Here is an 11,747-nt window from a genome sequence, read left to right on the forward strand (position 1 = left end):
TTAATAGTACCTCTTAAGGTAATTTCCCTTCCAAGATGGAGACTGCATTGGGAGCTCAAAATTCGGTTGTCTTTGACTTAAATGTGTTTGGACTTTCCAGCAATGCAAGAGGTAACACTCCTTCCCTCCTACAACACACATACAGTACTAGATGCTTCTGTTCTGAGAGCTCTGAATAGATTATCCTTAACAAATAGAGAGAAAAGGTGAGAGTTTCAGCCCTTTTGCTCCTTTACACTAGATAAAAGGGCAAGAGTAAATTAGAGCCACCCTCAGTATCCTTTGTCCAGCTAACAGAGATTGCTGGGAGCACAGCAGAAACCATCTGTGAGGGTTCCATTTTCCCTGTGGCATGTATGGGCAAGTACAGGGCTTGGAGTGGAAAGGCAAGGAAAAAAACACCAGTTTGGGGAGAATAACCTTGGAATGCTTATGAAGACTGCAGGACCTTCTTAATTATATCATTGACTTCTCCAGCACCTCAAATCAGGGTGATGTAAAGCTCTAGGACAACTTCTCACTCTGGAATAACTGTGATTTTTGTCTTTTTAATTACATTATTGGCAAAGTACATAATCACTTAAAATCACATAAAACAGGGAGGAAACATCCTGTCATTTAAGTTACTTGGAGACAAGAGAGGTTTCTTAAATATAATGGTACATATGAAATTTAAAGTATAATATTTATTTTTAATTCGGTAAGTGGAAACATAGTAAGGAGGAACTCTTGACTTGTTGAATGACCTGAACTGCGAAAACTGAAAAGCTACAGAGAAAATAAACAGCAAACAGAAAAAATGCAATTGAACCAGAGGAAACTGTTACAGTAGGAAAACTAGCTCTTTGAGTTATTTTTCTGGAGCCTATCTGCTTTTTATGACCAACATATATTTCTGCATGTTCCCTCTTTCTGTTTCTTTCTTTCTTCTAAATATTTTGAGTGAGGAACGTGTGAGCGTTGATGGAAAGTACAACACACTGTGGCTGTCCATGAATGGATTGTGAAACTTCCTGAAGTGTCCAGGCTAGGCTGGAGTACTTGCAAGAACGATACATTACTCAATATATTTATTCATGTTGGTGGCAAGATTTAGTTTGAGGGAAATGTTAACAGGTGTTTGATGGAGGAAGAGAGTAAGATTGCAAACTAGAAATTCCTGGAAATGGCTAATATGGTCAAATCTCACAACTGGAGCAGGCTCTTCTAAAGTGACAGATGTGATGTCTCCACTAGACAGAAGGAAGACCAGTGAGTCAAATCATGTCCACCTTTCCTTCCCATGACAAGATTAATTTTCTTTCTTTCCATAAGGATCTCTAATCCATGCCAGCTGCATCTACCTTTTAAATTCCTCTTCAAAACAAATTTTTCACTGCAATGCCTGAAGGAAACACCTTGCCAAAGGAACCTAGCTTGATAGGTAATTTGAGAGATGACCTTATTTATAGTTAAAGAGATCATACATGAACCAGACCTAGTAGTAACCTTGATTTGATCAAAGTAGTAGTAGTAACTTTGATTTGCTACTACCCCAGTGAGCATAGTTGCTGTTAAGATATGATTGTCCTACTAATGCTCATATCTTCTCCTCTCTTCCTGTTATCATTTCTTACCACCTTAATAATTGTATTGCTTCTTAAATTAAATCTGCTGTAAATCTGATCAGTATTTTAGTTTTGGGTCTTCTCTGAATCAGTCTTAGATTGCACTTAGGAAACCTCTTGTTTCCCTGCACATCTTACATCACTTGATGCTTGAGCCTTATTATTGCAAATGGACATTTCAGCAGTATGGGTTGGATTCATCTTACCTGTCTTCACCTCCTAACATATAAATCTGAGTCAAGAGAGAGAGATAAGAATCATTAAGATGCCAGTCAGACTTATCTGTGACCCATACTCTAAAGTAGGTTACATTATTGATAGCTCAGGTTTGGTCTTCCCAAGGATCATAGCACAAGCAAATGGCCACTGTATATATATGTAAATGTACATACAGACATTTGTTGGAAGCAAAAATCATTCATAAACTTCCAGTGTTTTGTTAGGAAACATGGATGGTTTTGTTGAGTTGGATCAAAAACAGAGGAAACTCAGTCGAACTGATGGTGCTGAAGGAATTGCTGTGGGGTGCAGTGGTCAAGGAAGAATATCAGACAAAGAGAACAGTGAACTCAATTCTGGATGCTTCTACGGGTTTAAGCATGGGGTGCATATATTATCGGTAGATTCATACATCACACTGGAATGAGCAGGATGCAGACAGATATTTGAAATACAGATTTGATAACAGAAATGAAAGATGAATGACCCTAAAATTCCTAAATATTAAAGGACATTTGTCATGGCTGCAGCAGGAAGTGAACCAGAGGAATGTAGATAGAATTATACACAGTGACAAATTTCATATGGTAGGAAAACATGGAAGTTTAGTACCCCATCAATGTGTGAAAACATACATTTCTTAATGTTTCGTTTCTTTTACATACTCTACACGTATGCTGCAACTCGATTGTTTTACAGACACAGCCTGGCACAAACAGAAAACTCAAGTGTTGCTGCTTCATTGAACTTTCTCTTTTGTCCACAGTTTGCAGCAGATTTGGCAGTGGTGGGTTTTAGCAGCTGAGAATCTCCAGAAAGGAGAAGGAATTATGTGGGGGAGGGGGAGCAACAAAAAGCTAATTCTGAGGCTGACTTTAACAAAAAGAAAGTCTAAATTGTTCTAGTCATTAAAGTCAAGATGTTTAGAAGCCTTCCTGAATGATGCATTTAATTCCTGATTCAGAACAAGACTATTCTACCATTTAACCTACAGGTTTACACAAGACTTAAATGATGCACAGTATGTCCAAAGAGTTACAACTTGCAGCATGCATTAAATGGTGCATAAAGACATTAATATTTCTGAGGTAAACAGATAATTGGCCTTCTCAGAATCTTACTTTATGGATGCAAAATCAATACCTATTTTAGGCATATTGCTACTTTTACAATAACAGAGATTTAAAGAATCATAAGATAACACTTGCAGTATGCCTAGAAGAACTAAAGGAAAATAATGTATTGTTAAACAAAATTATCAGTGTTTGAGACATTTGACAACTGTAAAAACAACACTCTTTCACAGGCACAACCATTAAATAATTTTAATTTGCAATAATAGTGGGGTTCAGGTTCTCTAATGTGAAACATTAGAGACCTGTGAAAACATCTACAAAAATATCAAGAGAACATTTATTTTGTGGTAATACTAATCCTAGGTGACAGACTGTGTTCTCAAGGCTTTTTTGATGACAAAGACAGCAATAATGCTTCTTCATAAATAGCTGTATAATAACAACAATCTGCAAAATCCAAAGTAATTTGAAAAAAATCTACATTCAGAGAACACAGTCCTCACCTTTTTTGAAAGATAGTTTCTTTATTGTGACTTCTTCTGTTTTGATTGAGCCAGATGCCAACAATTTTTTGGGGGGGATCTATTCTTTAAAACCTGAGAACAAATTATTAGCAGAAGCCAGCAGCAAAATCACAACAGTGAACCAGACCCCTTACGCATCTTTATTTTCTCCATGGTTTTTCTCCTGAAGAGCAGGATCATCACTTCCATGTAGATGCCAGGGCACAGCTCCTTTCTCATAGCAGGACTCAGTTCAGCACAGCTGCAATAGAGAACATGGATTTACACTGTCTTAATGGGCCAACCAGCGCTCCCTGGGACTGGAGAAGACCAACACAGCCTCTATATTAATCTTGAATAGCATCATCTTGCCCTCAGGACATCAAATACTACTGACCTCGCATAAGTCTGACCCACATCTTGTGATCAGGGCCAAGAAATACACATCAGTCTCAAATTAGCATTCTTCAGTGTCACAACCCCATTAGAATTGGCATAAACAAAAGCAAGAAGCACTACTTTCCCTTCCCACCTCCTGGCTTCCTCCTAGGATGGCTGTGGGCATAAAATGAAGATCATTAAAGAGGACTTTTGTATTAATGATTGAGTGTATGTTACAGTAATCAGATAATGGCTATATCAGCTTTCATTAGAAGTCTCAAGAAACCCATCTTTGCTATGCATGATAAACTAATTTCTTCTAGATATCTTGACAACATTGTTGCTTAAAGCCTTAATGTTGACTTTATATCTATAAGGCCAGTTGTTTTTTGGTCAGTTTATTGCTTTGTGTAACAGCAAACCTGAATAGTAAATAGGCTTGAGAAGTGTTAAGGAAAACTCAGTATGTGTACTATGTGGCGTTCTACCCTAAAGTATTTGCATGGGTGTTATAGATCAATAGACAGCCCTGCATACAAAAATATTGAGAGAACATTTATTTTGTGGTAAAATACAGTCCAGGTATAAAAGAAATAACCCTGTTACTTGATTTCAATTATCACCCAAAATGTCTTGGGCCATTAAGAACTAAGAGTAATAAAATAGTAACATTAATCAACAATGGGCATTTCTGTCATCTGCCTAGAGTAATGCTTTTACAACTTGGAATGAAGCAGATTCAGCAGAGCAGTGATAACAAACATATGCTCAAGAGTGAAGGTATATTGGTCCTTGTTCAATTGGCTGATAAAATCTCCTGGTCTGCCTATAGCATGTTTTAACAAGATTTCTGCGCTCAGGGCTTTGTTTCTTCTGTTCTGCAGACGCAGTGTAAAGCAGGTATGTGACTCCTCAAGGGGGCTAAAGTTACACCGAGAAGGGGTTGGAGCACTCAGTGAAACGTGCCCGCCATTCCAAGCACGTAGGACGGTGTGCCGGGAGTCGCGGGGAATCACACCAGCACACCAGCGCAGGAGTGAGAGGCGAGAGGGCTTTCTCTAGGGGCTCATCTCAGCAGCACAGCACCGGCTGCCATGATAACAACTCTTGCTGGCAGGAGAGAGCAGCTTAAAATATTTGTGACAGCACATTTGGACAGGATTGCACATGCGTGAGAAAGGATAGCTATCTTGTTGAAACAAGAAAGTTTGCTCATGTCCCTTGTGGTGCCTTCTGTGTTGTGTTCTGCCCTGATTTTCCTGTTAAATCATCTCAATACCTTTTTATCCATATTTCTTTGACTCTTACCAGTTTGTTGGGGGGGTTTTGTGTTTGCTTTTCACTGTGTTCATTCTTGTTCTTCCCAAGTCCAGTAGCTTACATTTTGTTGCCATTTTTGGGATTGTAGTTTATTCTTCTGACCACGCATTGGCATCTGGAATATCATTTCCCTTTCCCAGCATCCTCTTTCTTGAACCTCTGGGTCCACAGCTGTAAGTAGGTGACTATTGAAAAGCACTCAGGGAACTGGGGTAACAGTGGTAAAATTATGGAAACTGGTATTATCCAAACCTCAGCAATTACCTTTTCTGTGAGACAATGCCTGCTGCTGAATGTCCTGCCTTACAAAGGAGGTGCTTAGTTGTGGTCATCTAAATGCCAGACACTGTGTTGTCAGCATGCAGCTACTTGAAGCACCTTCTAAACCACCTGATGTGTGGAGAAGCCAGCTGGTCTCTGCACCCCTATTCATTTGTAGAATACCTCTGAAATCAGAGAAAGAAGCAGGTTCTGGGGACATCAGCAGAGGATCAACAGTACTCTCTGGGGTCATCCGTCAGTCCTACATTGTGCAGCAGTGGAGTCCCATTTTTATGCCTTCTGACAGTAAAGCCGAAGGATGATTAACATGACCTCAGGGAACAGTAAGGGAAATGGCCATCCACTGCCTGCTGGTGCTTATTGTAAGTCAGAATGATGGCCTATAGAAGGATACAAAGTGCTTCTGGCACTGAGACCATCTTTGAGTCATGAGTGATTGTCATTCTTCCCAAGGAAGCCTTCACTATAAATAGTAGCAGTATGTGAAGTCAAGTATTTAAAAACATAAGCTTATTTCAGACTAGTCTTAACAGTGAAAGTGTGACAACAGATGAGGGGAGCAAAGCATTAACAAAACTGGATAGTAAAATATACATGTCTTTTGTCGGAGTGTGAGAACTGAGATGAAAGCAGAATCTTGGGCTATTTCGATGAAGAGGTAGCCAAAGCTATGGAACATCACAACTACATAGAAAGGACTTTTCTCTAAAGAAAAACCCTACTCAAATTTCCCTTCCTATAGAAATTACCTGAAGCAGACACTGCTTTTTCTTTTGTTGTTTTATGAGGTACTGAAAAAGTTTGAAGTACTTACTACTTTGCTTTCAGATGCCCTTCCAGACCAACGGAACCTGGAATAGTTTGATGTAGCTATCCTGGGCATCCCAGGGCCAAAATCACAGCTCAGTTATATGAGCTTGATTTTTCATTGCTGTATTTTACCAGAAGTGTTTGATCACAGTGATATTAAAACCTGACATGAGATGGCTGTCATTCATCTGAAGATGGTGAAGATGGTCTGTAAAAGCAGACAAAACTCTGCTTTTTAATTAATTCTTTGCTCTCCCTGATTTACTAAATGTGAAAGTGGAACTTGCTCATCATAAACTTACACACAAGGGTAAAGCAAAATCTGTCACTTCCAAGACAAGTACCAAAATATAAAAGGCAGCCAAGCCAAGGAGATAGAACCTCCAGAATGTTTGCAAAGGTCACAGACTAAAGTGCTGGAAATCTAGAAGATGGCTGAGTTGAGCTTATCCATTAAATCCTTACTGTACCAATTCTGTACATATGTCTGATTGCATACTAGTCTCCCCCCAGGATTGTTTTCTCATTTAGTCCCTGGTCCATTCTCAGCATCAGTCTTTTCTTCCTTTACACAGTTGCCCCAGTTCCACACAACCATATTCCAAAACTGGAATTGCAAATTCCATATTTGTACAGGTTCTCTCTGTGATACCTATGTGCTTCTCAAGCATCAATGAGTTGGTCTCCATTTTCTGGGATATCTTCCTTGCTTTGATAATCTGATAAAAGGGATCACTAAATTTGAATACTCTATGGGTGATGCTGACCTTTTGCTACTGTCACACCACTTAGCAGTTTCAGTGCAGGTAGTGTATCTACAGAAGGACTCTTATTCAAAGATCAGCCAGAATTAGACACTTCAGAGAATTTTTCCCTATTGCACTTCTAGCAATTCTCTTGTGTGTGAACTAAGATTTCTTTCTTATAACTCAGAAATATGTGCAATTTGGCCAAATGAGGTATGTTCATGATGACCAAATTTCAAATTTCAAACTTTTTCCTTCTAAGTGCAAAAGCATTACAGCTCCTTAGAAAAGTAGTTCTTGGATAGCTATTATTTTAGCACAGAAAATGTGTTAGTTAAGAATGAACTCTGGAAACCAGCTGAATGGTTTTATAGACTGCATACTTCTCAAACAGGGAACTTTTAGATCAGAGAGGTAAAACCTGGCAAATGGAGAAGTATCTGAAAATAGGGCCCAAAAGGAAAGAAAAACTGTCAGGCATCCTGAACTAGCAGCAGTGATTCAAACCTTTCTCACAGGGTTTCTTTGGTTTTTGGTTTTTTTTTTTTTTTTTTTTTTTTTTTTGTTTTGTTTTGTTTTGTTTGTTTGGTTGGTTGTTTTTTTTTTTTTTTTTTTTTTTTGGGGGGGGGGGGGTTGGGGCGGACATGCAAACCCTGAAAGAACAAATACACTTTCTGAGTAGCTGCCCCAGAAGAGTGTTGGTGCAATGCCATTTGAAAAAAAACAGAATGCAGCCTTAGCACTGAGGAGCCCAAAAGCTGATTAGGCGAATGAGCCCATGCTTACTGTGTGCTGGCCAGGGAATTCTTATTCTAAAGCCCCTTGTTAGTTGCTGGCATGACATCTCTGGCTTGACATTTAGATTCATACAGCATCCACAGGGTAAAAGCCACTCAAGTCCACCTCAATAATGGGTGGTTCTTAAGGACCATAAAGAAATTAAACTGTAGGACTGACATGGGCTGTCAGTCACAGGGGAGAGACACCTGGAGGTACTGAGTTGCTCTAAGCAAATCCAGGTGGTTCTAGTAGCCAGCTCTTTGGACTCAGGTTTCAGAGCTCTCCATCTCTGTCCTGTCAGAGTCCCAAAATCGAGACAATAAGGATCCCTGTGTGCTTTCTTTTTCCTGGGCACTGCTCTTTCTCATCAGGCAGCATCCTATCAAATGCAGAGCTGCATTGTTGACTTGCATCAGTGATGGATCAAGCCCTCTGGGAGTTGGCATAATTGGGGATCAGCAATCTGTATTCCTGCCTAGGAAGCATCAGGAAAATGTCTGTACCTGAAGCAGAATCAAACCATATTCAAAGTAATGGGAATGTTTAGGCTGTGATAACTTTAAAAAAAATCCCACTGCTACATTATTTTAGTAAATATTTGTAGGTGTCTATAATAGGGGGTAATCACTGCATTTCCTTTCAAACTAAAGGAGAGTAGTTTTCAGTAATATTGGATGAAAGCAAGGAACTCTAATAGATGGATTTACCCTGATTTTTGCTGGCAGATAGCGCTTTTCAGCAGTTCTCAGGTGTCTTTTCTTGCAGCACACAAAAACTAGTTTGTGCCTGGTCATTCCCTTTACTGATACAAGAATTCCACAGCAGCTGGCAAACAGTGAAGCATCCCCCTTTGTCAGGCAGCTGTGATGGGTTGCATGTGTGGAAATCAAGAGGGGCAGGTATGAGGGAGGTGAATAGGACATGTCTGGCTACAACTATGAGAAGGAGGAATGGAACACAGGTGCCAGCAGGAAGGTGAGCATCTACAGAGGAAGGAAGGAAGGAGAGTGCCTAACACTGCTGTAAGTCACAGAGATGAACTGCAGCTTGAGAGGACCTGGGTTTGGTATCATGGCTGTACAAAGAGACAGCTTTCAGGTTAGAGTGGATCCCAGGTCCCTGAGAGTCCATGAAATAATTTGTAGCTCAAAGGATGTTAAAGAGTTATGAGGGATTGCAGGCAATGGTGCAGGGGTGCGGGTCTGCTGTTATGGCTGTGGATGGTGTACAAGATGTTTCCACGTGTTTCTTGCACCAATGAAGTAAAAAAGAATTTGGTTTGGGAATTTAGAGAAAACTTCTGCATCTCTTTTTTAATTTACCCTCATCTAAGAAGGAAAAGACCGTACATTCGGAGTGCCCACAAGACTGGTGCTAGAAGAAAGGCTGTGCCAGAAAAGTGTTTCTTCCTGAGAGTGGAAAACAGCTGAGACACTATTTCTGTTTTCATCAAGGGTTGCGGCACAGAGCTGCAGGCAGGTAAAAGGACATGGTCCTGAATATAAACCTACAATTTCCACTTCAAGGCAGGAGATTTCCTCATGAGAAAGGGAGGGGAGCAGAGGCAGCTATTTTTCCAGTCCCCATCCACAATTTGTCTGTAACAAAAGCCGACCCCAAGGTTTGCCTGCTCAGGATGTGTGCCACGTGGACCACACAGAGGAGAACCAGAATTGCAGCATGTCCGGTTTAGAGCTCTTGGCCCCAGCAGAAGGGAACCCAAACACAGCAACAGGGTCAGAGTCCAGCCCTGACAGTGGATCCATGAGCTTTAAGAGGCCTAGGAAAAGAGCACAAGAAAGGAAAGAGTAATGATATTAGAAAAAACCCCAAAACTCCAGCTCGCAGTCTAATAAACTGCTGAATTCCCCAAGGGCTTGCTTCACCTCCTTTTTCTGTTTCTGGTACAATGTTTATATTACTTGATGGATCTGGGTAGATTTACAGTGGTCACTTTGTAGATACACACTAGAGTCAGTAACAAAATGAACAAGAACTGAATGTGAATTTCAGTTTGTTTCTCTTTTTTTGCAACTTTCTTTCAGAACAACGTCAATATTAACAAGGCAGGGCAGCACCCATATTTCCATGTCACAACATACTGCTCTAGCTGCATTCCTGCTAAAAAGGAAATAGGAATGGTTTCTGAACAAAAATCAGAGCCTGTGATTTTTAACTTTCTGTCCCTCCCATGAAAGCACGGATTATGGTAAAAAGGATAATCTAGAATTGCTTTCTAGATAATGAGACAGATGTATCTACCTCACCAATAGACTCCTGAACATAACAGTCCTCCTCAGCTTCCAGGCTGAGGGTAGGATGCAGGATAAAACGGATTTGTGTCCAAAAACAAAACAAACCCCAGAAATTCCCCTTTTCCCCACCCCGTACCCCCCCAAAAAAATACAAACAAACAAACAAAAATACGACCAAACAAAAACCCCCAAACTCTACTAAACAAAAGGTTTCAGAAAAAAAAAAATCCAAAACATCTGAACTGGATACCACACTTCTTCCCCAGCACCTAAAAAGTGTACAACTTTACAGGCTGGAGTAGAAAGGTTATATATAGAGGTTATATATAGCACTGCAATTTAATTCACATGACAATTAAAAAATACATGAAATGGTCTTCCTTATGCATGAGAAAAGATTATCAGAGTTTTCCCCTTTTCCTCTTTTACGTTATTAAAAATGTAACTCCTTCAAGAGTAATAAATTAAGTCGGAAAGGATTGCTTAAGTGAGACACAAGTAATGATTAAAGGAAGTTTGGAGTTCAGGAGAAGTCTGTGTTTGAAAAACGTCCTCAGTGTTTGGAGTATTGCATATGGCTTTTGACAACTAATTTGGGAGAAAAGTGGTAGGGAATGAACCTCAACAGGAAAAGCTCTTGTTTTTTGTCACTTTGTGACATTACTGAAACACCATTTCCCCTCATTTGTATTTCCCCCCCCCCCAGGAGTTTGTGTAAAAATGTATCAAAACAGAAAAAGACTTTGAAAAAGGCAGCAGAACTGTCATAAAGGATGATACTAGCTTGTTGGGAGGTTATGCTTTATTATGTAAATCCATGTTTGGGGGTATTTTAAAATGCATATTGTGTGGTTAGAGGCAGCTAATTAGCTAGATAAACTATACTGCTTCCAAATAAAGTGTACAAATCCATAACATAAGTGCCAGGGCACGACTTCTTGCAGATCTGCAACCTACCTGGTTGACCAAAACTGTCCCTCATCTGTACCAGTCAGTCTCACTGATGGAGAACTGGCCACGAGGCTGCTGGTCCTTGCCAAACCCCACTGCTCAAATCGACCTTGTCTTGCTGCTCCCGGGAAAAGGTTCCTGCAGTGCTCTCCCTTGGGTAATTCTGTAGAGTTGAGTACCCCGAGCTTGAATTCAGCTTGGAGCAGAAGGAAATAAAACTTCAGTTTGCACATAAATCCTTCATTTACTTACATATAGAACCAATGAAACAGTGCAATTTCCCCTTCTTTTTCTGTAATTTACAAACGGTTAAAATTCTTTTCTTGGCAGAAACATCCATTTCTTAACTGCTTAGTGCCCACGCTGGCGGCACCAGGCTGCAGCAATGGCTCTGTAAGTATAAGCGCTCACTCTGGAGGTATCAAGAGGGGCTGGACGAAGAACTTGCGATGCATAATTTATTCAGTGAATATAGGCCTTTTTTGTGCTTTCAAGAACTCCGGGGAAGGCAGGTGGGCTTGGCTGGCTTTTTTTCATAGTTTGCTGAAATTCTTTAAGGAACTGTACTGTGCATGCCGTACCTGTACGTCAGCGGCTTGTTAGGAGATGCGTTTTAATGTTGGCACTTCAGGTGTGGGGTTCGTGTGGACTGCCCGGACAGGTGCCATGCACCTCCTGGGCTCTGGCACCTGCAAAGGGCAAATGTTGAGAAAGAACTTCTCATGAGTGCCGAGACGCTTTGTGTAACATCCACGGTTTAGCTGGCTTAATTTCGCCTAAATGTGCCTGAAATCTGCAGCACCTCACGCGTCTGAAA

The 11,747-nt window shown here is 40.4% G+C and overlaps 1 long non-coding RNA gene across 1 annotated transcript; it reads right to left on the reverse strand.

Annotated features, from left to right (window-relative positions):
• Nucleotides 1-3,546: 3,546 nt before the first annotated feature.
• LOC137472404 (uncharacterized) lies at nucleotides 3,547-11,425 on the reverse strand. The gene is made up of 3 exons (XR_010998152.1): nucleotides 10,937-11,425; nucleotides 9,236-9,504; nucleotides 3,547-3,667 (listed from the first exon to the last, which is right to left on the reverse strand). It is a non-coding gene; the product is annotated as an uncharacterized lncRNA (long non-coding RNA).
• Nucleotides 11,426-11,747: the final 322 nt, after the last annotated feature.

The sequence above is a fragment of the Anomalospiza imberbis genome, chromosome 4, assembly GCF_031753505.1.
Source record: "Anomalospiza imberbis isolate Cuckoo-Finch-1a 21T00152 chromosome 4, ASM3175350v1, whole genome shotgun sequence".
Lineage (NCBI taxonomy): Eukaryota > Metazoa > Chordata > Aves > Passeriformes > Viduidae > Anomalospiza > Anomalospiza imberbis.